This window comes from Rousettus aegyptiacus, unplaced genomic scaffold (assembly GCF_014176215.1).
Source record: "Rousettus aegyptiacus isolate mRouAeg1 unplaced genomic scaffold, mRouAeg1.p scaffold_m13_p_14, whole genome shotgun sequence".
In the NCBI taxonomy this organism is placed as follows: domain Eukaryota; kingdom Metazoa; phylum Chordata; class Mammalia; order Chiroptera; family Pteropodidae; genus Rousettus; species Rousettus aegyptiacus.
The window spans coordinates 15,325,119-15,349,679 of record NW_023416289.1 but is presented as its reverse complement, the minus strand read 5'-3'; the positions used below and the strand labels follow the sequence as shown (position 1 = coordinate 15,349,679).

At 45.9% G+C, this 24,561-nt stretch overlaps 1 long non-coding RNA gene across 4 annotated transcripts in view; it reads right to left on the bottom strand.

Moving 5' to 3' along the window:
* LOC107519736 overlaps positions 1-24,561 on the bottom strand; it is a 399,180-nt gene that overhangs the window by 37,829 nt on the left and 336,790 nt on the right. For all 4 annotated transcript variants that reach the window (XR_004954244.1, XR_004954245.1, XR_004954247.1 and 1 more), the window contains exon 5: positions 19,022-19,284. This is a non-coding gene — a long non-coding RNA (uncharacterized LOC107519736). The remainder of the gene's footprint in view (positions 1-19,021; positions 19,285-24,561) is intronic.

Genomic DNA, 24,561 nt, shown 5'->3' with positions numbered 1-24,561 from the left:
AAGTCCAGCTGTTTATGAACTCATGATCACGTCCTCCACCAGTGAGACAGCGGCGATTTACACATCAAGTCAGAGTCTGTATCCTGAGACGCAGTTATCACTGAACAATCCAGAGCACCCAAAACCCAAGTTCATCATATATCTCCCCCCCACCCCCCGTGTAAGTGTCCCCATGTGGGTGAAGGAGGCCACCCTGTCATTCACTTCAGAAACCTGAGCACCACTTTGCATCTCCTCCCCCTTGGCCTTCAAGTCTTACTTTCTCTTCTTAAAATCATACTACCTGACATCTTTCCTACACTCCCACCGGTAGGACAGGTTTAGCTTATCACTTCATGCATGAATTCCTTGAGTATGTCCTAAGCTTTCTCCCACCACAAGGTTGACCTGCCCTTCAAACTTCCCCAACTGCCACAGTAATCTTTCTCCAACGTAAATCTCATTAAGTCGCTAAATTCTTTACATGATTGCTCATTCCCAAGCCCTTTCTACTCCCTGAAGAGCCCTCCATAATCTGTATCTAGTCCTACTCTCGAAATACACCCTATTTGCTGCTCTACGAGAGCATTTACACCCCTTCATCATCAATTTTCTTTTACTATTTTGATTTTGTTTTCTCTGGCAAATTTCTCTCTCAATTTGAGAATCACTGTCTTAATAAGTGAAAGTATTATAATTATTAATACACGGCTTTATTTATGCTCAAGCATATTAGTGATTATAATACTATGAGTTATTTTCTATTTGCTGCTCTGTCATTTCATTATTATCCTTTGTTCCTTCTCTGACTTCTGCTAAATTGTTTGAGGGTCCTCTGTTCTGCTTCCCTTGACCTGAATGGGAAACGGTTTTGGGGTGTATACTCTAGATCTATTTTGCTAATTGTTACCTTATGCTTTTGATAAATATATTTGAACATGATTATTCTGAACAATTTTAGAGATAATCAGCATCATTATTCTCCACATAACAAGAATCTCAGCATGCCTTAAATTCCATCTGCCTCCTTTATATGTCCCCAGCACAGTGCATTTGGAATCTGCTGAAATATTTTAGTTAGAAAAATAATTTTTAAAAATCAACACATTTAAGAACAAGGTTTTTTTCTGGTTTATTTTCTCACAATTGTTTATTTTATTCTACTTGTTCCTTGGATTTTCCCCCATTGCTTATAATTCTTTTTGAGGGATCTGCAACATGGCAAATTTTCCAAATCTTTGCATATCAGAAAATCTATTGATTTTACCCCCAACCTTGAATTAAGCGTTTTTGGGTATAGCAACCAGATTCAAAGTTAATTGTCCACCTGACATTAGAAAACATTGCTTCATCATCTGCTGCACCCAGTGCTACCCTGAGAAGTCCCGTGTCACCTGATTCATGGCCTTTCCCAGGTCATCGGTCCACCTACCCCACTGTGCCTCACCCCAGAAGCTTTTGGAATTTCCTAAAATTTCACCATATAGAGTCTTATACGGATTTAATTTTCCATTTATTCTGCCTGACATTTAAGAATGTCTTGTGACCTAAGAACTTACAAGACTCTCCAACCCTCTGAAACTGTCTTTTATCATGTGTTTGAGGTATCGCTGGGGTCGTTCTCTATTCAACTCATGGGCTGGTGCTTCTCTTCCCAACAATCTGGTTTTTATTATCTTGGATCTCTAGCTATTTTGTCTGAGATTATGAAGAACTACCAAACTAAGATCTAAAAGGTGTTCTCATTAAGTAGAAAAATGATGCTAAACTGAGCTGTTACCTGGACTGACTAGGTTTAAAAGAAATGTGCTAATTTAATAAGTCTAGTTTTCACTACAGAAGTTCCTAAAAGGCCTAGACAATTGAGCATTTAAACCCTCCGATGGAGACAGGGGAGGCCAGCGAACTACAGCTCTGGATGACTGACTGACCACATCCTTCTGTGGTGTCTATCAAAGACCCCTCCCCAGTCCTCCCTTGCAGTCAAGGCACCCCTGGTCACACATGCACAAACCCTCAAGACAAGTGAATGACTCCAACAAACCCTAACGAAACAAAACAACAAAAAAAAATCAATGTCCCCGCATGTGTCCACATTGCATACACTCGACAGCTGAACCAGCACTTCCCCGTGACACGAGATGCACACGACCCAGGGAGAGCACAAGCAGGTCTTCGCTTTGCATGCTCTGTGACCTTGGTACTTACATTCTCAACTTAACTGTTACATAGCCCCAGGGTTTTCATTTCATACCTAGTCTCGTATTGAAGACATGTAGCTGGTGAATGACTTTGAACGCCTTAGAAAAGTGATGAGCTCCAAGTAACAAAAGCACGTGTTAGAAGATGTTATTAACTCCCTAGCTATCCCCCAGAGTGTTAACAGCACCTTCTCTAGTAGTAGGGAGTCTGATGTTGGTACGAATTTCCTGGGTCTTGACATTCAACTTCAGGGTTTTCATCGACTCCAGACTCACACGTCATGTGTCCCAGAAAAGACGATAGTCATCTGCAAGATCTCATCACCCTCCTACTAAACTGAAACTATGAGGACTCCAAGGGAAAGGAGGAAAGACTGTCAGACTTTGGGCCCTCTGCAAGGTGGACATGGTGACAGCTGCCTGAGCCTGTGATCTAGTCCTTCCGATATCAAGGGCATGCAGTCTGGAAAGTTTAATCTTAAAAAAAAAAAGAAAAAAAGAAAAACAAAAGCAGGTGTTATCGTTCTGGCTTTTGTAAACCTTTCCGATCAAAGCATTGCCCTTCCCCTGACAAAAGAGGAGAAAGTAAAAAACGAAGCTCAAACAGCTATAGTTTTCTAACATAAAAGAAAGGGAAAAGAACTGGTTAAGAAATCTCATGTTTATCTGTTGGCTTCACTCCCACAAACACACACACACGCTCCCTCACTCACACACACACAATAGATATATATCTGACCTGTGAAAAATGTGGAGGTTAGGGGCACCAATGCCCATACAGCCAAAAATCTGCGTACAACTTTTAACTCCCCCAAACTTAAGTTGTCCCTCAGTATCTGCAGGAGGTTGGTTCCAGGACCCCCTGCAGATACCCAAATCCTCGGATGCTCCAGTCCCCTCTATAAAATTGCGCAGACCAGTGCATAGTCAGCTATCTGCATCCAAAGACGCCCAACCATGACCAAAATTAATACAGGTGTTTACTGAAAAAAAATCCAGGTTTAAGTGAACCCACACGGTTCAAACCCATGCTGCTCACGGGTCAACTGTAGATAGAGACAAAGATATGGACATACATTTTCTCAACATAATCCTTTGAGGTAGGTGCAATTATTTCATTATTGTATATGTAAATTGAGGCATAAAGTAATAAAAACAAAATCCCTGTCTTCATCCTTAGCCCCCGACTAAGTAATAATGTATTCTCGGTCATTATGTTTTCCCATCTGATGGCCTGATACGGTATCTGTTCCATTTGTCCCAGTATACCTCTGTCTAGCATAGAGTCTGAAACACAGGAGGTGGTCAACGAAACTTGTCACCTGTCTATAAAGCCTCTCATTCTTCATTATGACTTGTGTCATTGTCATGTCATACCAGCTCTTCATTGACTTGATGAAATTTCACTGACCACCTACTATGTGCCAGCCCTCTACTAGGCAGAACAATACAGGAATGAATTAAACAAAAATCGTTCTTGATCATATAATAAGATAAATAAGAATACATTTTCACTTAGGTGAGGGCTAAAGAACGGAAAAGGTCATTGGGAAGGAGATGAGCTCAGAAGTGGGAGGAGGGGTGGGTGGGGAGAAGGTGAAATCTAACCCTCCACTGATACCAGGGTTAGGGAAACGGTCTCTCTCAAGAGGACATCACGGCCTTTTATCACTCCCGTGCTCCTCGAACTCTATGTTCACGATTTTGTTGCCTTTGGAACGTGCACACACATACACCAGATATCGTATTTCCTAGGTCTAGGGTTGCCACATTTAGCAAATTAAAATACAGGATTCCAATTATATTTTAATTTCAGATAAACAATGATTTTTTTTTTTAGTATTTCTCAGAACACACTTACACTAAAGTATTTCTCTTTGTTAATCTGAAGTTAAAAATTAACTAGGTGTCTTGTATTTAACCTGTCAAAACTGCTAGAGAGTCACTAAATAATTTTAAAGTTAAATAGAATAAAATGCAGATTTTACTAAAATAGAGGTTGGTGACTTAAGTTTGGGTGCTAATCATGTGTGTATATATATATATATAAATATATAAATATATATATATAAATTCTCAAGAAGAGTTAACTGCAGAGAAGAAAGCAAAATTTGCTAACCTTTTTATCTTTTAGGTTAATTCAGTCTATGAAGACCACAGGACACCAAGTCTAGTACAAAAGAAACACTCAATATCAACTATGATTGTTGAATTATTTTCATTATTGCTGGTAGTGGGCTCATTAATCCATTATGCCAATTATTAATACATCTTATTATTTTCCACGCAGTGCATTGGGTTTTCACACACATGGCTTCTCTCAGTCCTTCAAGCCCCCTTATGAGAAAAAGATTATCCTGAGATTACCGATGAAGAAACTGAGGCTAAGTGCTACAGTATCTTGTCCGAGGCAAGGGAATGCAGGTTTCAACCTAAATCACCTCGATTCCAAGGCCTGCGGCCTCTCCATCACATTAAGTGCAAACATGGAGTATTTGGGTTTTAATTTAAAACCTCACTGTAAAGGAAAATAAATTCAAGATAGCTAATTCTCATTAAGCAGTGCTAAATATACCTAGTGTACTTCTTCAGTGAGACTTCTTTTGTTCTGTGTGGTGACTTGTGACAGGTCACCCATCTACCTTCTTTGCAGACATAAATAACTCCAAGCATAAGGAAAGAGGCCTCGAAAGCTGCAGAAGGAACAAAGGAACTTTGGTCTGAAATGCCACGCCTGCTACAAGAAGCAGGAGCCAAGCACAGACAACAATGGATTGCAGGCTTTAGCGTCTGCTCTGCTGACCCAAGACAAAGAGAAGGGCAGACAAAGGGAATGAGTAATCGTCCCAGGCCATGGACTGTCCTTGGGTGCAGGGAGCAGGCACTACTCCGGGGTGAAATGTGAAGCGGACTCAAGTCCTCTGAGACAGCCTTAAGCTCCTTGCCCTCCAGGGTGTTGGTCCATTCGCCAAACATTAAGGGACCTTAATGAGAACAAAATCTGTAAAGTCCCAGGTTGTTCATCCAGTATCTGAAAGTCCCCAGACACAATGGGAGACAGAGTTGTGACAGCTGGCAAAGCTGTTCTTCTGAGTAAGTGTGGATAACAAAAACACCAACAAAATCTACATCCCCAGTGCATCATTTCCTCAGCTCCCTGTAATGTTCATATGATATTCATAATTATGCTCATTTTGCTGCTGAGGTCCCAGGAGACTTGAGAGGTTGGCTATGCTGTTCTCCCAACATTTTACAGTCCATTTGCAGGGGAGTCGGAAACAGAAGCCACGTCCACAGCGAGCACTGGAGGTGCTGGATTTCATGCTAGCCTTTAATATCACATTCCATATCTTTAATGCATATTGGCATGCATCTGACTGTCCGTATTTCCTATCCTCTCTTCCATTACTAAAGATAAGCCTACCTAGGGCCAGGTCCTCCATCGATGTACCAAAATCTATGCTCCTTTTTCTACCCAAAGACATCATTCCAGTATCATCACTCATGCCTTTGCTATTTGACCATCTTCATCAACATGTAAATACAAGCTGCCTTAAGTACACCCACATGCACGACGTATACATGGAGAGGGGCCTTATTTCACCCCCACCTCACTCCAACTCCACTTCATTTCTCTATTCCTTTAACATTAAAAAAGATGGATAGCTAAATGGATATAGGATTGGATAGGTGAACAGACATGAGAAGGCAAATCTGTTCAAAGGTTCATTACAGAATCTTGGCTGGAGGTAGATGGGTAACCGCTGTGCACTTCTTTCGACCTTTCTGCATATTTGAAAATTTTCAAAGTACAACATTGGAGGAAAAGCTATTTCCTTTCAACTCCTTTCCTCCCATCCTCTCCTGAAACCATTCCATTGAGGCTTTTATCACCCCTACCTTGGTCAAAGTCTCCAACGACCTTCACATTGCTAAATGCAATGGTCACTCTCCCATCCTCTTGCTCTATTTGCTCTATTGGTAACATTTGACCCACTCCTTCCAACACTTTTTTTTCCCTCCAACTTGGCTTCTAGGATATCGCTGTCTCTTAGTTTTCCTTCTAGGTCATTGCCTTCTTCTCAGTCTCTTTACCTGTTATTTCTCACCTCTCCAACATCTAGAGTCATGAGGCACAGGACTTATTCCTTAGACTTCTTTTCTATTTACACGCCCATGTTGAGCTCACCTAGTCTCATGGCTTTAAATGATAACTTTGCAGATGACTTCCAAGGACTATGTATCTTTAGCTCAGAACTTGCTCCTGAACTCTGGATTCCTATATCCAACGGCCTATTCTATGCTTCTACTTGGAAGTCTAGGAGACGTCCTAACTTTAAAATATTCGGAGTCGAACTTCTAGATTTATACCAGCACCCCTAGTCTCGCTCTTATCACCCTGTGAGCAAGCCCAATCTAGAAAGCTAGAAGATAAGACCTTAGAAAAAAACCAAGGCACCCCAGTCGACATTCTGTCAAATGTAAGACACTTGAGTGTGGCCGTTTTAGATGAGCCGGTCACCAGCCAACAAAAAAAGCTAATGACAGAGGCATGTGTGGGCTCGGGAGAGATCAGGTGAGTCAGCTCAGCCAACCCACAGAATCATGAGACCAATAAGAGTTTGTTTCTTCTTTTTAAGCCATCAAGATTTGGGATGGTTTGTTCTCGATGAAAAGTTCTGGAATGCCTAAATTATTCTAGAAAGACTAATTTTAAGCAGAAATAGTCACTTGAAGCAAGACAATTACTAAATTCTTTAAATGCAGGAATTAGGAGCTAGTCTTGTCATTTAACCCTTACTTTCTTGAATATGATCCCTTAAACTGCCCCAATTTTCTCCTCCAGAAAAGTTTTCATGGTAGGACACCTTCTTCCAAGAATCTTTGAGCTTCTTGGGCAAAGCTTTTTGAACACTCACTCGAGGTTATTGAGACACCTAAGTTGATACACTCCCCTCTCAATAAATTACAGAGGATAGAGGTCTACACGGATGTGTCCCGTCTCTTTACTTTAATGCCATGTGATATTCCCTGGAAATAATCTGATCAGTGTGGTTAATGTGGCAAACACACCTCCATTTTGTATTGATGAACTTTTTAGATTCAATCAAAGTATGCTGAATTATTAAAAACTTAATTTTTGACTCTGGGTTGAATGAAAATAGGTTTTCAAAATCTATATTTCTCAAAATCTTTCCTAAGCTTTGTTAGGAAGCTCTTGAGATCTACTAGTTTTGGATTCAATCTGTTAGAAAGGGTGGTCCAAGGACTTAGCGACCACTGTCCCCAAATCCTGACCCAGAGCAGTTACGTTTGACCTAATAAAACAGCACTAATGAGCCAGCATCCTGGTGAGATCACTCGAGTAGCATAAAAGATTCCAAAGAGCCTAGGAAAACCCCAAAGATAGCTACTTCCATGCCTGTTTCTTCTCTTGTTAGCCTGGCTCCCTTCTACGACACTCTGACCACACACAGGAAGCCAGCCCCGTGGGACCCCTGCAGACCCCTTCTCGCCTAGCCTCACTCACATGATTCGCATCTGTGCCCCCACCTCTCAGTTCAGCACATCCGGTTAGCTCTTAATACGGTCTTGCCATTGTGAGTTTATCAGCCATCTGCCCTACTGGACCAATACTTCTCGCGGTCAAGCTCTGGGTCGTATTTACGTCTGTAGCCTTGTGCCCAGCACAGTACTGGGTCTCCAAAGAGAGTTGCTGACCGAATGAAGTAAACGGCTTCACGTCTCATCATCAAGTACGGATCTCCCCCAAGAAGCTTGACAACTGATGAAAACCACGCAAGCGTCTGTACTGTCACCACCACCATCATCATTATCATCACTCATTCTTTTAAGGAGCTGTTATTTCCAGGATTTCATTTGTTTCCTCAATCTTTGTTGTCTAGTAAGCAGTGGGAAACTGGGCAAAGATCCAGACTTCCTGACTCTAAGTCAGTTCATCCTTCTTTAAAACATGATTGCCGTCAGCCTGACAGGGGCCCAGAGGGGTCACCGCAGCAAAGCGGCAGAGGTCTGGAACAGCACATCAGAGCTACTGCCCAGCACACGGGGGAAGAAAGTTACCATTCGGAAGACGGCACCTCTTTCCTATCACTGTCCTCATCACTCCCGTTTCACCTCCTTTAAAGAAAAGACTTTAGTTTTTCAAGCAGCTTTAGGTTCACTAAAATTCTAATCGAGACAGGCGCAGAGATCTCGCGTATATCCCCGGCCTCACACACGCCTAACCTCCTCCACTGTCAACGTTCCCCACACCCCAGAGCAGAACATTTGTTGTAACCGATGGACCTACGTTGAAACATCATAATCACCCACACTTCATAGTTTACAACAGGGTTCCTTCTTGGTGTTGGACACTATGGTTTTGAAAAAAACTGTAAAATGACATGTACTCATCATTAGAGGATCTTACAGGAAATTTTCACTGCCCTAAATATCTTCTCTGTTCTGCCTATTGACCCCCACTCCTCTCCGGCTCCTGGTAGCTACTAATCTTTTACTGTACCCAGTTGCGTCTTTTCCAGAATGTCATATAACTAGAATCATACAGTATTAGTCTATTTGGATTGGCTTCTTTCACTCAACGTGCACTAAGTTTCCTCCAGGCCTTTTCATGGCTTCATAGCTCGTTTCTCTTTAGCACTGAGTAATATTGCATTGTCTGGATCTACTACAGTTTACCCATTTATCTACTGAAAGATATCATGGTTGTTTCTAAGTTTTGGCAATTACAAATACAGCTACTATATACATCCAAGTGCAGGTTTTTGTGTGGATAAAAGTTTTCAACTCCTTCAGGTAAATATCAAGGTGTGCAGTTGCTAGATTGTGTCATAAGAGCATGTTTATTTATTTTTTTTTAAGAAATTGCCAAACTGTCTTCCCAAGTGGCTCTGCCATTTTGCATGTTTCACCTTTTTAAAATTCTCACAACAATCCTATGAGGTCAGTAATAATTTTGCAGTGAATTTTCTAGACAAGGCAGTGAATAAATAACTGACCGCCCACCACCCTTCAAGCCAGCTTGCTGTCCTGGATGTTTTAAACTATTTTTACACAGCTTCAGAGTTTTTCACAGCCTTACCTCCAGGTAACACAGAAAATCTATGATATCTATTAACATGACCAACTTTATTAGAGGCTGAGTAAAGAGGAGACTGCTCTTAGGAAAAAAACAAACAAAAAACTAACGTTCTTGGTGACCAAAAATCTCTTCAGGACAGGAGGAGGTCCAAAGCAGGCATATTTAGTGAACATAAAACTGTCATTACCCAAAGTGTCTGAGCCCTGGGAATATTAAATAGATTGTGTGTCACTCTGCTCATAGGCCATGCACGTCACAGGCAAATACTCTGAGAGCTTAGATGTTTCTGGAGGAAGATAGTTCACAAATGTTGCACGGGGCATCCAAATATTACATGGAACATACTTAGATGTCATTTATCTGAAAAAGATGTCACTTATCTGAAATTCAGATTTAACTGAGTGTCCTATATTTTTATTTGCTAAATTTGGCGATCCCAGTTAGGTCCCTTTTCACAGTGAGGAAACTACGAGAAAACTAGCCCTCCTGTGTCAGTGGCCAGAACCGTGGCCTATGTCCATGCCTGTGCCGACTCTTAGCAAGGAGCCAGGACCTGCACGCATGTCTTGAGCCACTGTGGATAATCCCTCTGAGCCATGGGTGCGGAGTAGGGCTGGGGAGCCACAGGGAAAAGGGGTGGGAGCTGGAAAGGCCGCTGGGCAGCCCATCACAGTCAGTAACACACGGCGCCACGGCTGACGCCCTCTCCAGTCCCAGCCAAGCACACATGTTCTTAGGACTTAGTCCAACACCGCAATGGAGGGAGTTGGATGCATAAAGTAAAGCAATCTCTGGCCTGCTTTACTAGCCTGCTTTATTCTTATATTTTTGGCACGTCTTTTGGTAGCTACCACTTCATTCTCTCGCTTCCAGCAGGAAATGCCTCAGAGGCCATGCTGCTTTGACGAGTGACAGGCCCAGCTTTGGATCACACGCAGCCCTGGGCAAGCATCTCCCCTTCCAAGGCTTCACTCTACGGTCCTTCAAAAGAGCGTGGGGGGTTCACCACGAGGGAGGTAAAGTCCCTTCTCTATCTTTTAGCATAGTTACCCCCTGGCTCCTCCCATCCTACACCGGCTTTAGCATCTCTTAACTGTCACTCACTTTTTCATTCTTTTTTTTTTTTTCATCAGCGTTCTAATGAATATCAATCATACTAGGCAGCTGCTACTGATAAAAGGTGAATAAAACCTTCCCTCCCACCCCCGCCACTGCTACCTGAGCTGACAACTCGAAGAGAAGAGCTAGACATGTAAACAGCTAAGTGCCATTCGGTGTGGGGAGCGCCGCTATAGAATTATAAATAAAGTACTAGATGATGTCTGAGGAAGGAGAGAGCGAGCATCCCTATGTCAGAAAATCCGGGAAGAGTTTAGAGATGAAGTGAGTTCTGAATTGAGTCTTGAAAGATGAGTAGGGTTTCACCATTCAGGTAAAGAGCCTGAATGTTCGGGGAGCGGTGAGAGGCTCCATTTGGACGAGAGAAGGTCCCATGATGGTGAATGATGATGAAAAGAGGTGGCGGGATTACTCCTACAGCAATGGCGAGACAAGAGCAGGATGAATCCATCAAGTTTTGTGAGCACCTAGAAGACAATTATTTCTAATGCATCAATTCTTAAAATGCCTTTCCTGGCAACATTAATTCACTGAGGTGATATTGAAGCCTCTTCAAAAACACAGAGCTGCCAGCACTGCATTTCGTAGCGACGTGATGCAGGAACCTAGGGCGGTGCTGAAATGCAGCGAGGAGCTGCCGCCCTGCTGCGCGTTTGCCCCTCTTGTAATGTGATCCCAGCAGACGGGGCACATCCCACAGGCGGCGTCGGCCTGCCTTCCCACCCCGTGGTGTTTTATAACATCCTCAGCCTCAATGAGGCGCCTAAAAGGGTGGTTTTCGGGTTGAAAATCAGTGTCTATTCCTTTCAGTGGGGAGCTGACATCTCATTTTTTAAGGGTGACATGCCATTACGAAGATGCATGGAAAGGTTAAGATTCAAGCACACTCGTGAACATTCTGAGTGCCGCGTGAGCTGGAAAGGAGCTCTCATTAGGCGTAATGGCCCTTCTACCTCTTCTACCTTGAAATGCAGGAGGAGGGCGCAGGCTACAAGAAAATGTAACAGCCCACGTTGGGTAAATAAAGACTCTCAAGGAAATCGGAACAGATGGGGTTTTCTTCAGTTTCAAAATGGTGCAGCCCTGCACACCACTGACAAAGGGAGCCCAGCCAAAATGTGGAACCTCACGGAGACAGAGTTGGGTTTGTTAGGAGTCGGTCACCTTTCAAAAACGGCCAAGGCACCGGGAGGACACTCTGATTTACAGCACGTGCCATTTAGGTATCATTATCGTCATCATCATGGGCAGTGTCTGGGGAGGGCATTCACCTGCCTTGAGTGAGCTGAGAGCTCTCCTCACAAAAGCACCCCCACATGAGGGGGCTTCATCGGCCCCACTTTGAGATGCGGACACTGAGAGGTGGCTCACCACCACACCCAAGGTCGCGCAGCTGGAGAGTGACAGCACCTCGGTAAATCCAGGTTTCCCTGAAAACAAAGTCTAGAGGGACTAAATGATTTGCTCACGGTCACCAGACCTTGGAGGGGGTTGGAGTTTGAACCAAAAACCTCATTTTTTTCTGGCCAAGTTCAGACTGTGCCCTTTCAGTATGATGAGAATAAGCGTCTTCTCTCAAACCTCTTGACCCACTTTAAACTTTTAGTCAACTTTACTTTGACAACTGTAGTTTCCGGTATTTCTGCCTTCTCTTTGAAAGGGAACTTGATAACCTTTAAAACGCTTCTTCAGAGAAGAAAAAAATACCATTTATATTCCTGCTACAATCCTCATGGTTCCGTCTGCCTCTGAACTGGCTTTCTTGGCCTCCCCGGCACCTTAGGCTTTGTGAACAAACTTTTTGAGGTTAAAATGAAAAATGAAAATTCAGTTACTCGCAGGGGTTGTGGGAGGCAAGCCTGAAAGGATTCCAGAGAGCTGGCAGGCATGGGCCACGTTTGCGATGGAGCAAAAGGGTCAAGGGCCATTTTCCCTATGCGGCACATGTGTGAGCATGCGTGAGAGAGGGAGCAGGCACGCGGGGGAGGGAGGGGGAGATATTGAGATTGACAGATTATGCCAAGAGCAGAGAAACACCAGTTCAGGCTCTTTTAAAAAAAATTTAACTTTTGGGCGGAACCTTGATTTCCAAACAAGGCTCACAGCATCTCCATTTTTCTCACTTTAAAAAAGCTTCCTGTTGCCTCCAGCATCTCTACAAATATTCCTTTGTAGAAAAGTCGCTTTGCAAGCACAATGAACCACCATAAAGCAGAACCGGCACACCACCCGTTCTCTCCCAGACAGCAATGTACCAGATGTGTGGCTCTGACCCGCCCTTGGCGACGGGGCCCCAGGTAAGGTGTGGTCTGAGTGCCACGAGACGAGACGAGAAAATACAAACAGCCAGCCCTGGCTGCAGCATTCTTCATGTGCAAGGACGACCAGGCCAAAACGACCAGACGCATCCCCGTGGGCGGGTGGGATGGCAGAACCCGGGGGCCTCTTGCTCTGACTCCCTTTTAACAGGTTCCCTATAGGGTAACTTGACTTGCTTCTCACCGAAATCATTACAACAAACTCTGGGGTGTGGTGTCCTGCATCCCACTCAGATCCTTAGTCCATCTCTTCCTTTCTTCCCTGTAGCACGATTCAAAGAGAAGACTGTACTGAACTCTCAGGGAGAAAAAACTGAAGATAAACTCAATGAACATGAAGGCCATTGAGACTGGTGTGGTTTTTGGAATCCACTTTTAAACCGGCATGTTTGCCACCTGTACAACTCCTTTATACTACGAGACTCACATTTAGAACACAAAAGGAAACCTCAAGCCAAGTTCCAGCCTGAAGCTCATCAGTTAAAACCTGAGTGGTGTATACATATCACAGAATATTATTCAGTCATAAAGAAGGAACTCTGGCACATGCTACAACAGGGATGAACCTTGAAGACATTATGGTAAGTAAAATAAGCCTTTCATAAAAAGAACGAATACTATATAATTCCACTTATAGGCGGTACACACAGTAGTAAAATTCATAGACACAGAAAGTAGAATGGTGATTGCCAGGGGCTGGCAGGGGGGCAGGAATGGAGAGCTGTTCTTTAAAGAGTAGAGTTTCAGTTTTGCAAGATGAAAAGGGTATACTGGTGATGGACAGTGGTAATGGTCACACAAAACGTGAAGGCACTTAATACCACTGAACTTTATACTCAAAATCGTTACGATAGCAAATTTTATATTATGTGTAACTTATCACAATTAAAAAAAAAATTTAAACCTGGGTTATTGCTAACATACTAGAAGAGCTGAAAACTTTTCCTCTAAGATCAGGAACAAGACAAGGATGCCTCTTCTCACCACCTTTATTCAACATAGCACTGGAAGTTCTAGCCATAGCAATTAGGCAAGAAAAAGAAAAGGCATCTAGATAGGAAAGGAAGAAGCAAAACTGTCACTATTAGCAGATGACATAAAATTATGTATAGAAAACTCTAAAGACCCCACTAAAAAACTGTTAGAACAAATACACAAATTTGGTAAAATAGCGGGATACAAAATTAACGTACAAAATCTGTTGCATTCCTATACATTAAGAACAAACAGAATGAGAAAACAATTTCATTTACAAATGCATCAAGAATAAAAAATATATATGAATAGATTTAATTAAGGAGGTGAGAGACCTTGAAGACACAAATACTATAAATAAAAAGATATTCAGTACTCATGGATGGGCAAATTTAATATTGTTACAATGTCCATACTTTCCAAAGCAGTCTACAGATTCAGTGAGATCCCTATCAAATTTCCAATGGCATTTTCACACAAATAGAACAAACAATTCTAAAATTTGTATGGAACCACAAAAGACCTCAAATAGCCAAAATGATCTTGAGGAAGAAATACGAAGTTGGAGGCATCATGCTCCTTGATTTGGAACTATATCACAAAGCTACAGAAATCGTAACAGTATGGCATTAGCATGAAAGCAGACACACAGATCACTGGAACAGAATAGAAAGCCCATGAACAGAAGAGAAATAAACCTATGCATATATAATCATTAATTTGTGACAAAGGACCCAAGAATATATAATGGGAAAAGGATAGTCTTTTCGAAAAATGGTGCTGGAAAAACTGGACAGCCACAAGCAAAACAATGAAACTGGACTTACTTCATAAAAACGAATTCAAGATGGATTAAAAATCTGAACTAAGACCTGAAACCATAGAACGCCTGGAAGAAAATAGGTGGTAAACTCATGGATCTCCATCTTGGAGATGATTTGTTGGATTTAACACCAAAAGCAAAAATAAATAAGTGGCACTACATCAAACTGAAAAGCTTCTACACATCTAATGAGACCATAAACAAAATGGAAACACAACCTACCAAACGAAGGAAAATATTTGCAAATCATATATTTGATAAGGGGTTCATTCGTATGCAAAATACATAAAGGACTCATACAACTCAAAACGAAAGACAATCCAATTAAAAAAATGGATAGAAGATCTGAAGAGAGATTTTTTTCAAGGACAATATGTAGATGGCCAATAGGTACATGAAAAGATACTCAAAATCGCTAATACTCAGGGAAATACAAATCAAAACCACAATGAGATATCATCTCACACCTGTTAGAACGGCAGTTACCAAAACGAGAAGAAATAACTGTTGGCAAGGATGTAGAGAATGACAATCTTTATGTACTGTTGGTGGGAATGTAAGTCAGTGCAGCTACTATGAAAAACAGTACGGAGGTTCCTCAAAAAAATTAAAAGTATAATTACCATATGATCCAGTAATTTACTTCTGGGTATTTATCCAAAGGAAACAAAAACACTAACTTGAAAAGATATGTGCACCCTATATTAGTTGCAGTATTATTTACAATAGCCGCGATATGCAAGCAACCTAAGTGTCCATTTTTTTTTTTTTTTGGCTTTTTCCCCCTTTATTGCAGTGATATGAATGAAGACAATTGGTTTTTTCCTGCCTTTTGACAATATTTAGAATTTCTGTGGAAGGGGAGGAATAATAATTCTGAAGCACTTCATAAAATATTTGCTACTAAACATTACAAAGGCACAGAAAGTGATAATTCAATTAAAATTTGCTAATGCGACATGTGACGTGTGTGTAAACCCGGAAACACGCATGCAAGCACATACGTGCCAATATACACACATATACAATGGAATATGATTCAGCCCTAAAAAAGGAAATCTTGCCATTTGCAACAGCTTGGGTAGACCCTGAGGTCCACTGTGAGGGCATTATCTAAGTGAATTAAGTCAGCCAAATATAAATGCCCTATGATCATACTTACACGTGGAATCTAAAGACAACTGAACTCACAGATACAGGGAACAGCGGGGTGGCTGCCAGAGGCAGGAGATAGATGTTGAGTGAAATGGGTAAAGGGGATCAAAAGGTACAAACTTCCAGTTATAAAATAAGTCATGGGGATGTGATGTATGGCATGCTGACCAGAGTTAATATGATGGTATTGTATATTTGAAAGTCACTAAGAGAATAGATCTTAAAATTCATCACGTACACAAAAAAACTTGTAACTGTGGTGATGGATGTTAACTAGACTTATTGTGGTGATCGTTTTGCAAATACTCAGAAGTATATAAAAGCACTGTTTATAGACCTGAAACTAATATAATGTTATACGTCAATTATACCTCAATTTTGTTTATAAAGGGCACATTTCGAAAATGGGTTTGCTTTTTCAGCCTAGTTTCCACACTGCCTTCATTGACCTTGAAATCTTTAGATGCCACCAACTGGGCTCATAACCCGAAAGGTATTTTCTTGACCTTGCTGGAGACAAATGAGATATTGCCTTGTTGAACTGACTTTTTTTGGTCAACTTTTAAGGTTCACACAGACCAAACTTACACATCCCAGGGAGCCTTAGTTTCATTCAAATTGCGAATTAGGGGTGCCTGCCAGGAGGAGCAAAGGCAGAACTGGGGTACCGCAGCACGAACAGCCTTCAAGAAGACAATACCGACAGATGAGTAGCTGGGAGGCAAGATCTCAATTCCTTTCTGTTCATTATCTCATCCATTTATTCTCCTAGTCCTTCAATAAACAATATTTTGCTCATCAACCTTTTTCAAAATCTTAGAACAATGAGATGGACTCGTATAACTTCATCTAACAGGAGAAAAAATGCAGGACATATGCGCAACTGGCCAACAAAAGATTCAGCTGACATTTATTAAGCTCCTACAATAGGCTAGGAATTGGGCAAATAAATATGGCCATGATTTTCTAATTTCACTCTGCTTTTTATTTAAACTGAATCAACAGGCCATTGTTTTGCTTATACTCGTAACAATTCATTTAATTCCCGTATCGAACTATCTGTCTTAAACCCCCGGGCTGACTGTCCCTAATCCTGGCTCGCCAAAAGCAACATTCCCGCGCACTTGCGGCCACGTATCAGTGTACAGTCCCATGGGGAGCTCAGGAGACACTTGGGTATCATCCATGAGTAGACAGATGGTAGATGACGCCGCGAGGTGCCAGGAGACTGCACAAGCAGAATACGGGTCGTGAGCGAGATAAGAGAGATGAGGAAGAAAACTTGGGGACCGCCGACGAAGAGAATGGGCAGAGTAGGAAGACCAGAACAGAGAGGCGTCACCAAACTCAAAGAAAAAAAGTTTAGAGCAGAAAACAAAAACAACAGCGTCTAATGGTATCGAGCAGGATGCGAAGTGATAAATCATTAGGAATGTGACACTTAGGGGATCCCCTGGTATTTTCAGAAAACTATTTCCATAGAGTTGGGTGATAAAAGTAATAGTGACACATGAATAAAGTGGAATATGATGGCGCAAATGAATGTGGATAGTTCTTTTAAGATGATGGATGAGGACGTGGATAGAGCATAGCAGAGTCGCCTCAAAGGGCAACAGGTGGACGCACGGCTTGGAGGTCGAAGTGGTGGAATCTGCTGTTGAATGTGGGTTGGAGTTGAGCACTTTTGTAGGTTGTGGTGACAGTCATTTGGGGAGGACAAGGGAGGAGGAGGGATAGTCAAGACTCGAGAAGTAGAAGGAGGTCAGAGGAGGGCATAGCCCTGGTGGTGAAACTGGCAGCCAGAAGCAGGCAGAAGGGCGTGCCCTCGGAGGGAGGGAAAAGGAAAAGCAAACAGACTCAACGTCATCTCCTCCAGCGAGCCCTCCATCCAGACCCTGGCTCACCCGCTGCCAATCCCCCTCCTTGCCGTGGCAGAGCCACGTGCAGAGTGGGTGCAGAGCAATTATCTGTAGCACATAAAGAGAAACTATGTCATATGAGGACCAGAAAGAGACTCTGTCTGGAACCCCAAGTGTTGAGCCAGCTCCACTCTGGTGTGAGCAGCCGGTGCTCGGCCCCAGTGATGTCTGCCACTCCTCTGATTCTCCTTCCCACTCTTACTTCTTATATACTTCTCTTCCTGAGGACAGAGACCCTGGGTCATTCTGTAATGTGCTGGAAAAACCTCGGGCCCTTTGTGAAAAGGTAGGCAGAGCCTTTCCTCACTGCAGGCAACTTGAGCAGTATTCCGCCAGGTGGGGGGAAGGACTGGCTCGCCTTCCTCCTTTCCTCCCCTTCCCTGTCCCCGATGGGGCGCTCTCCTGGGGGCCCTCATCGTGCTTCAGTCCATGCAGTGCCCAGCCCTGAAGTGGGCAGGTGTCTCGAAAGTAGTCAGCAGCCCCCTGCTCTATAGGAGCAGAGGGCAGAAATCAAATTCAGTAGAAAGATGGTGGGCAGGTGACGTCATCTACTGCCTCCCATCCTCTTCTCCCCATAGTTGGGGCTTGGACCTCACAGAGAGGCTCGGCCCAGCCCATGGAGGAGCTGGCCTCTCACAGAGGGCTGATCTCCACCGTTGTCACTCTCAGGCCTAAATGCCACTCTCTGCAAGTAGGCCCTGACCCCAGGCCTCCTCCTGAGAACTCGGCTCCTGCCTCCTTCCGAAGGCAGCCCTATGCTATGTTCCAGACAGACTCAGAGGACAGCTGTCCACCTGGAGACAAAGCCCGTGTCCCCCTGCCTTCCCTGTCTCCTCTGCAGAAAATTCACGCCACTCCTGTGCGCCAGCCTAGGTCACAAGTCCCTGTCCCACTGCCCCAGTCCACATGACAGACAGCTCTCCTCTCCTGCATCAGCCTTGCCCTGTAGCCCGCAGGACACCATGGAGGAGACCTCCCACTGCTAACCGCTCCCCTGAGTGCCACCACAAAGTACCCCCTGACCAGGCTTTCTGACTCCGGAACCCACTTTACAGGGTGGTACCCAGGCTTCAGTGAAGTGGAGAGGTAGAGCGAGCCTCAGACGCCTGGCCCGTCATCAGTGTGGGCTCTGGAATTCAAAAGCACCTCGGGAGCCACCCAGCCTGCGGCTCCCGCTTCGATCCCGGCAGCACACACAACGTGGTCCCTGAGACGTGGCCCAGCAGGAAACAGGCAGACAAGCGTAGATCTGAGTCCGGACAGACCTCGGTTTGAATCTAGATGCCAGCATGTACTATCTTTGTGACTTAGAGCGAAGTCATTAGCCCCCTGGAGCCTCGGCGTGCTCATCTATGAAGCCTCCCCGTGCTCATCTATGAAGCCTCCCCAGCAGGTTTTGTGTGATAATGAAATGAGTAGGGACATACCTGTACTCAGATGCGCTGAACAAAAGTAACACTCCTACTGGAAAAAGCAGGCAGGACCACCAGGCTTTGATCCAGGCCACCTCGGTATTTCCCTCTGAAAAGCACTGCATCCTTTCCCGGAAGGAACCACGAACTGCTGATGTCGACTTCTGCCTGGGGCTGTGTTTGATGTAATCAACAACTGCCCATACCTGTTTGCTGAGTCTGACGCTTGGGCTGGCATCCGAGGAGTCTGCATGTGTTCTTCCGAATTAAATGGGAACCTGGGGTGAGAATGACTTTGTCAGGATGTGGGGGTCAAGAAATGCCCTCCTGTTTTCCTACTACGGTTATTTACAACTGTGCGTTTCACCCAGTGTCATTTGTGGGCTAACTGCATCCTATTAAAAAAGGACGGGAAGGAATAGGAACGAAGGCCTCTGCCAGCCTGCCCAGTGAGCCGGCACGCGAGGGCAGGGGGGCGTCCAGGAGCAGGAGGCCAGGGCTTGACTCCCAGCTTTCCAGTTTGGGACTCTGGGTAAGTAACTTAACCTCCCTGAGCCTCAGTAGCCTCATCTGTAAAATGGGCATTAGAGCATGCACCGAGGACACCAGGTGCCCAAATGAATGCCACAGTGCTGACCTGCCGTGTGTGCACTATTTTGCTGGAGCTGAATGAGCAGGATATGTGTTCCGGGGTGTTCTATAACGGAAAGGGAGGGAAAGCAACGACAGTGTTAAGGACCCACTAGGTGCTACATTGCATAGGCTCTTGTATTTCATCCTCAAAACAAGCCAAGGAAGTGACCACAGTATTCTTAGTCTAAGTGAGAAGGCTGAAAGCCTCAGAGAGGTTAGGTGACAGGTTGAAATCTGCATCAATAACAAGGGATGTTCAGCCCATGTGCCTGCCTCCTACTAAGCACCCTGTAATGCCAGGATGCCTGGGGGTGGATGGGGGATTAGGAGTTCACAGTGGCCTGTGGCTGGTACCCACCCCCTGAGCCGAGAGGCTTCCTATCACCCTTCCTCTCCAGACCAAGGGAGGGCAGGGCATCCAGAAGACAGACAGACACAGCGAGTTCCGTGGTAACCACCTGAATCCGAGGAGCTGCACCCTCCCGCAGGTCAGGCCCCGTCTCCATTCCTCCCTGTATAAGTCCCCTGGAACACGCCCGCCTGCCTCTGGCCGGGCCAGTTCCTACGCCCACTCAGGTCTCTGTAAAACATACTTCCTCGAGGATCTCTCCTAGAATCTCTAATACAGGTGAGATACTCTGACCTGGGCTCCCACAGCGCCCTGCGTTCCGCTTGTCCCGGAACTCTGCCACGCGCCCACACTCTGTCCAACTGGCTGCCTTCCACCCGGACTGAACGGGCCAAGAGGGCAAGGGCTGTGTCTGCTGCAGACAGTTCCAGACCTGCCACACAGAGCGGGGTACATCATCATTAGTGATGATACCGTCGCTGAGTGAGACGGCGCAGGTGAAACTCTGAGTCCGCCGCGCAGTGACGCACGCGTGGTCAGGGGCAATGACTGACGTGGGCTAAAGTCTGCCCACTGCGGCGGGCTCCGGCTGCTCACAGAAACGCTCCGAGTTGGGGCATTCGTGTGCGCATCCACTCAGTGCGCCTTTCTGGTGCCAGGCAATACTGTACAAGGAAGATCCAAAAGTTGGCAAGAGCGAAGGCGATGGCAGCGCGGGGCAGGTAAATGCACAAGACCGCAATGCACGGGACGGGGGAGGGGCGCGCTGTGCCGGAAGTAAGGGTTGGGGGCGGTGGAGAATTCTAGCCGTGGTCAGCGGGAAGGGCCTGTTTGGCATAAAAAGAGAAGGCGGGACCTGATGAGCAGTGGGGCTCATGACAGACCCAGGACAGTCAGCTAGAGGCAGTTCAGCCCAGAATGATGGAGTGCTGGGACGTTTTTAAAAACCCCAGGAGCACCGGCATGCTGACCGTGGAGAGAGCATGCAGGACAAGGTTAGAGGCTCAGCCCTGGCCCTTGTCCTTCCTGGGTGGGTGTCTCGCTGGGAGTCTAGGCTGGGCCAGGCGCACAGCGGCCTCTGCCTAAGGGTTAGTCCTGAGTCCTGGGGAGAGTCAAGAGCACTGAGAGTCCGCGAGACATTAGGGGCCGCGACGTCAGCTTCCGGATGTGGCTGAAACCTGACAAACAGAGACCGTGGTTGGGAAGGGGGCTGCTTTTGGAGGCCTGTCCAGCCTGGGACTGTCTTCATCAAACCACCCATCTTACACCTAAAATGCTCTTCCATCTTACTCGGGTATGATTAGAAAAATGACCAGGCTCAAAGCTAAAAATACCAATGCTTTATAGGTTCTTCTGTGGTGGGGGGTGGAGGGGGGGAAAGACAAGAGAATCTGTGAAAGTAACAAGGAATTTCATCCTTCAGTGGACTTCAGAATGGATATTTTAGACTCAGCCATCCATAAACATTGGATAATATCATACTCGTGTAGTGCGGAACGAATTCCATGGAACGAGCCACAGATCTGCATTAGGCCGACAAGGGGGCTCTCTGCAAGCATTTACAACTCTAAGTGAGAGCCGGCCCCCTCTGTGCCCAGGGAAACAGACTGCCCAGTAAAGGGCCAAGCAATCAGAGGGCACCGTCTCTGGGCAACGTGCTCAAGCCGAGTTCAGGCAGCTTTGTTGGCGGGGGTGTGGGGGGGTGTGGCATGGCACTTTGAGCCAAAATCTTGGTCACATGAGCCCTCTGCCTGTGGCCTGCTTAGGATCCTAGTGACTGCAGGGCTTGTAGGTCTGAATGATTTGACCCCACCCTGGGTCCACGCATTATCTCCTACCACTCCCGTTCTCACCCTCGACTCAAGGCTGAAGGGGCCAGGGCTGTCTGCTCCTCTCTCTGTCCGTCTCCCTCCATACTCTCCAGGCGCTAGGGTTCTGCACTTGCTCTTCTCCTGGCCTGGCGCAGCCCACCCCAGGCCTGCAGCTCCCAGCATAAATGTCACACCCTCTGAAAGCCTCCCCGATCCCAGGATGGATTAGCTGCATCTTCTGCAGTGACTTGTTGATTCCAGGCAATAAATGCCAAGCCTGTCACATGCTCGGTGCCACCTCTCCCCAGGCCCGCCCCCACCCAGGCTTCCTGTCCATCTTGCTGTCCTGACGGACCATCTCACACACAATGTCCATCATCCCCGAGTCTGCTGAGACCCTTGTCACCCCTGAGCCACCATCTACGCAGTTCCCTAGGGGCTTTCCTGTCTTTATCAAACTGAACTAAAAATCAGTCACCTCCTCACCCTTCCAGAGTCAGCTCCAATGTCGCCTGTCTGAAGCCCCTGGGCCAGAACCTGCGGAATCACCCTCTCATACCTGTGCCCCTAGCCCAATCCCCCCAAACCCCCGCAGCCTCCCAGCAGCAGTCTGCCCACATCCAGGCCCAGATGGAAAATAAGCATCTGTCTCAGCTGAGCTCAGAACGTAAAGCCTGGGTCTAAGCCACCTTTACTGTCCCTGGTATCTGCACAGTTCCTGACACGCAGGAATCTACCTCACTCTGAAAGTGGAAACAGGGAAAAGAAAGGGGCTTCCTCCCCTCATTTTCACCTGGGTTGGAAGAGGACGGGGCTTGCTGAGACTAAAGGGGCCACAGCCTCCACTCCCACCCCTCCGCTTTGGTTCGGGAGCACACATCTGTGATGACCAAGCAGCGAGGAACTCTGCCCCAGGAAGGCTGTGCCCATCTGCAACCAGCTCCGTCCATTTCAGATGTGGGAAAAGACTGCATGGTGTGATTCATAAAAGCCAGCATATGGAAGATTCGCCCCAGTTCCATGCAAAGTGTTTTATATTCCTTATCTCCTGTAATCCTCACAGCGACCTGATGGGCTAAGTTCCACTACCTCCAGGGCACAGTCAGGAAACCAAGACAGCGAGTATCTAAGTCTCTGCCTGGCCGGTCACGCGGATATCAAGCGGTCAAGCGGCCCTTCGGGGTTTAAGCTCCGGGGGCCTGGGCCCAGAGGCAGACCCCAGAACCGCCGCGCTACCCCCCCATCTTTGCGTTTCGGTTTCTCCAGCACCTGTTTGGACTCTGCTCAGCACGTGGGGAGGCGGCGCAGCTAGCACACACTCAGATCGGCTTGTCTGCAACAGGCCTGCTCACCACAGATCTCTCTCAATCCTCCTCCCCTGACTCCTGAGGCTGACAGGGCGGAATATTAGATTTCCAAAGGTGTCTTTCATTAGAAAACTATATTCTTTGATCATCCTCTGTCTTCCCAAAGTTGCGAAGGCTGAAGATCGAGTTGCCAACCGGAATTCCATTCATCATGGAGATAAGCATCAGCCGCCTACCTCCCCCCCTGCCACCTTCAAAGAGCCCGTGTCAGCTGGTTAGCAGCTGGTGCGAGGACACGGAGACCTGGACCAGGGACTGAGGAGGCTCGGGTTTGAGTCCAAGTTCTGCCGCTACCCTGGGGCGACTCGCTTCTCTCTAAGCTGTTGTTTCTCCATCTGTACAGCGAGTTGGGGCCTCTGAAGCTATTAAATGACTGAATAAACTAATTAATGAATTATATACTGTACCCGCCATCTTTCTGCTCCAAGAGAACACTAAAGCGTGATTGTAGAGACCAGTCCAGCTTGGTTGCCGGCCAAGCAGAACCCTGGTGATATGAGGCAGGGCCAGCTCCCATCTAAGGTTCGCTGTAATTGAGGAGACTTAAAGTAACACAGCTCTGAGCTAGACCCAAAGCGTGACGTGAGGTTTGGGACGCTGGGCCTCTCCTTTCCTGTTCACATTTAAACCCTGCTGCTCACCCGCAGCCGTGGGGCGAGGGCTTCCCAGACCTGGGGGGACAGCAGAATTGATCATGGGCTGACCTCTCAAGGTCTCGCCCAGCTCCAGAGTCTGATTCAGTGATAGTTCCTGTGAATAATAGATCTGGTCTATGACACTGTGCATGATGAAGTGACCTGGTATAAAGTCCTACTGAATAAATCACATTTAAGTTTAGGAAATTTTATGTTTGAATCCTGTAATTTAATGTCACTGTGACACCTAAGAGGAAGGAGAGGGAACTCAATTAGAAGCTAATTAGACCAGGCAGCTCACGAGGTCTGGGTTGCTTTCCTGCCGCTCCTAAGGGACTCAAGCAGAGGAACCCATAACCCCAGCCCCTGTGCCTTAGTGTCCCACCTGTAAAACGGTGACAGTCCCTGGGAAAAGGAAGAGTAGCCTCAAATAAGATAAAGATGGCTGCTTTATCACCACCTGCTGTGACCCATCTTACTGAAGTGCTTGGCCGCGGCCACCATCCTACCTCCTCCTCTCTCCTCAGTGTCCTGCCACTGTCCCCACTGCCCCAACACGTCCCTTTCCAGGGTCTCCGCTGGTCTCCTAGGAGCCACACCCACCGGTCCATGTCCCTCTTGACATCTCTCCAGTGTCGGCCCCTCTTTGGCACTTCCCTGAATCCCTGCCCCCTCTTGGCATCTGTGACCCCAGATATTATCCTTCCAGAATCAGGGCCAGGCAAGCACACCTTGTATTTCTCCTGGGCTCCATCCTCTT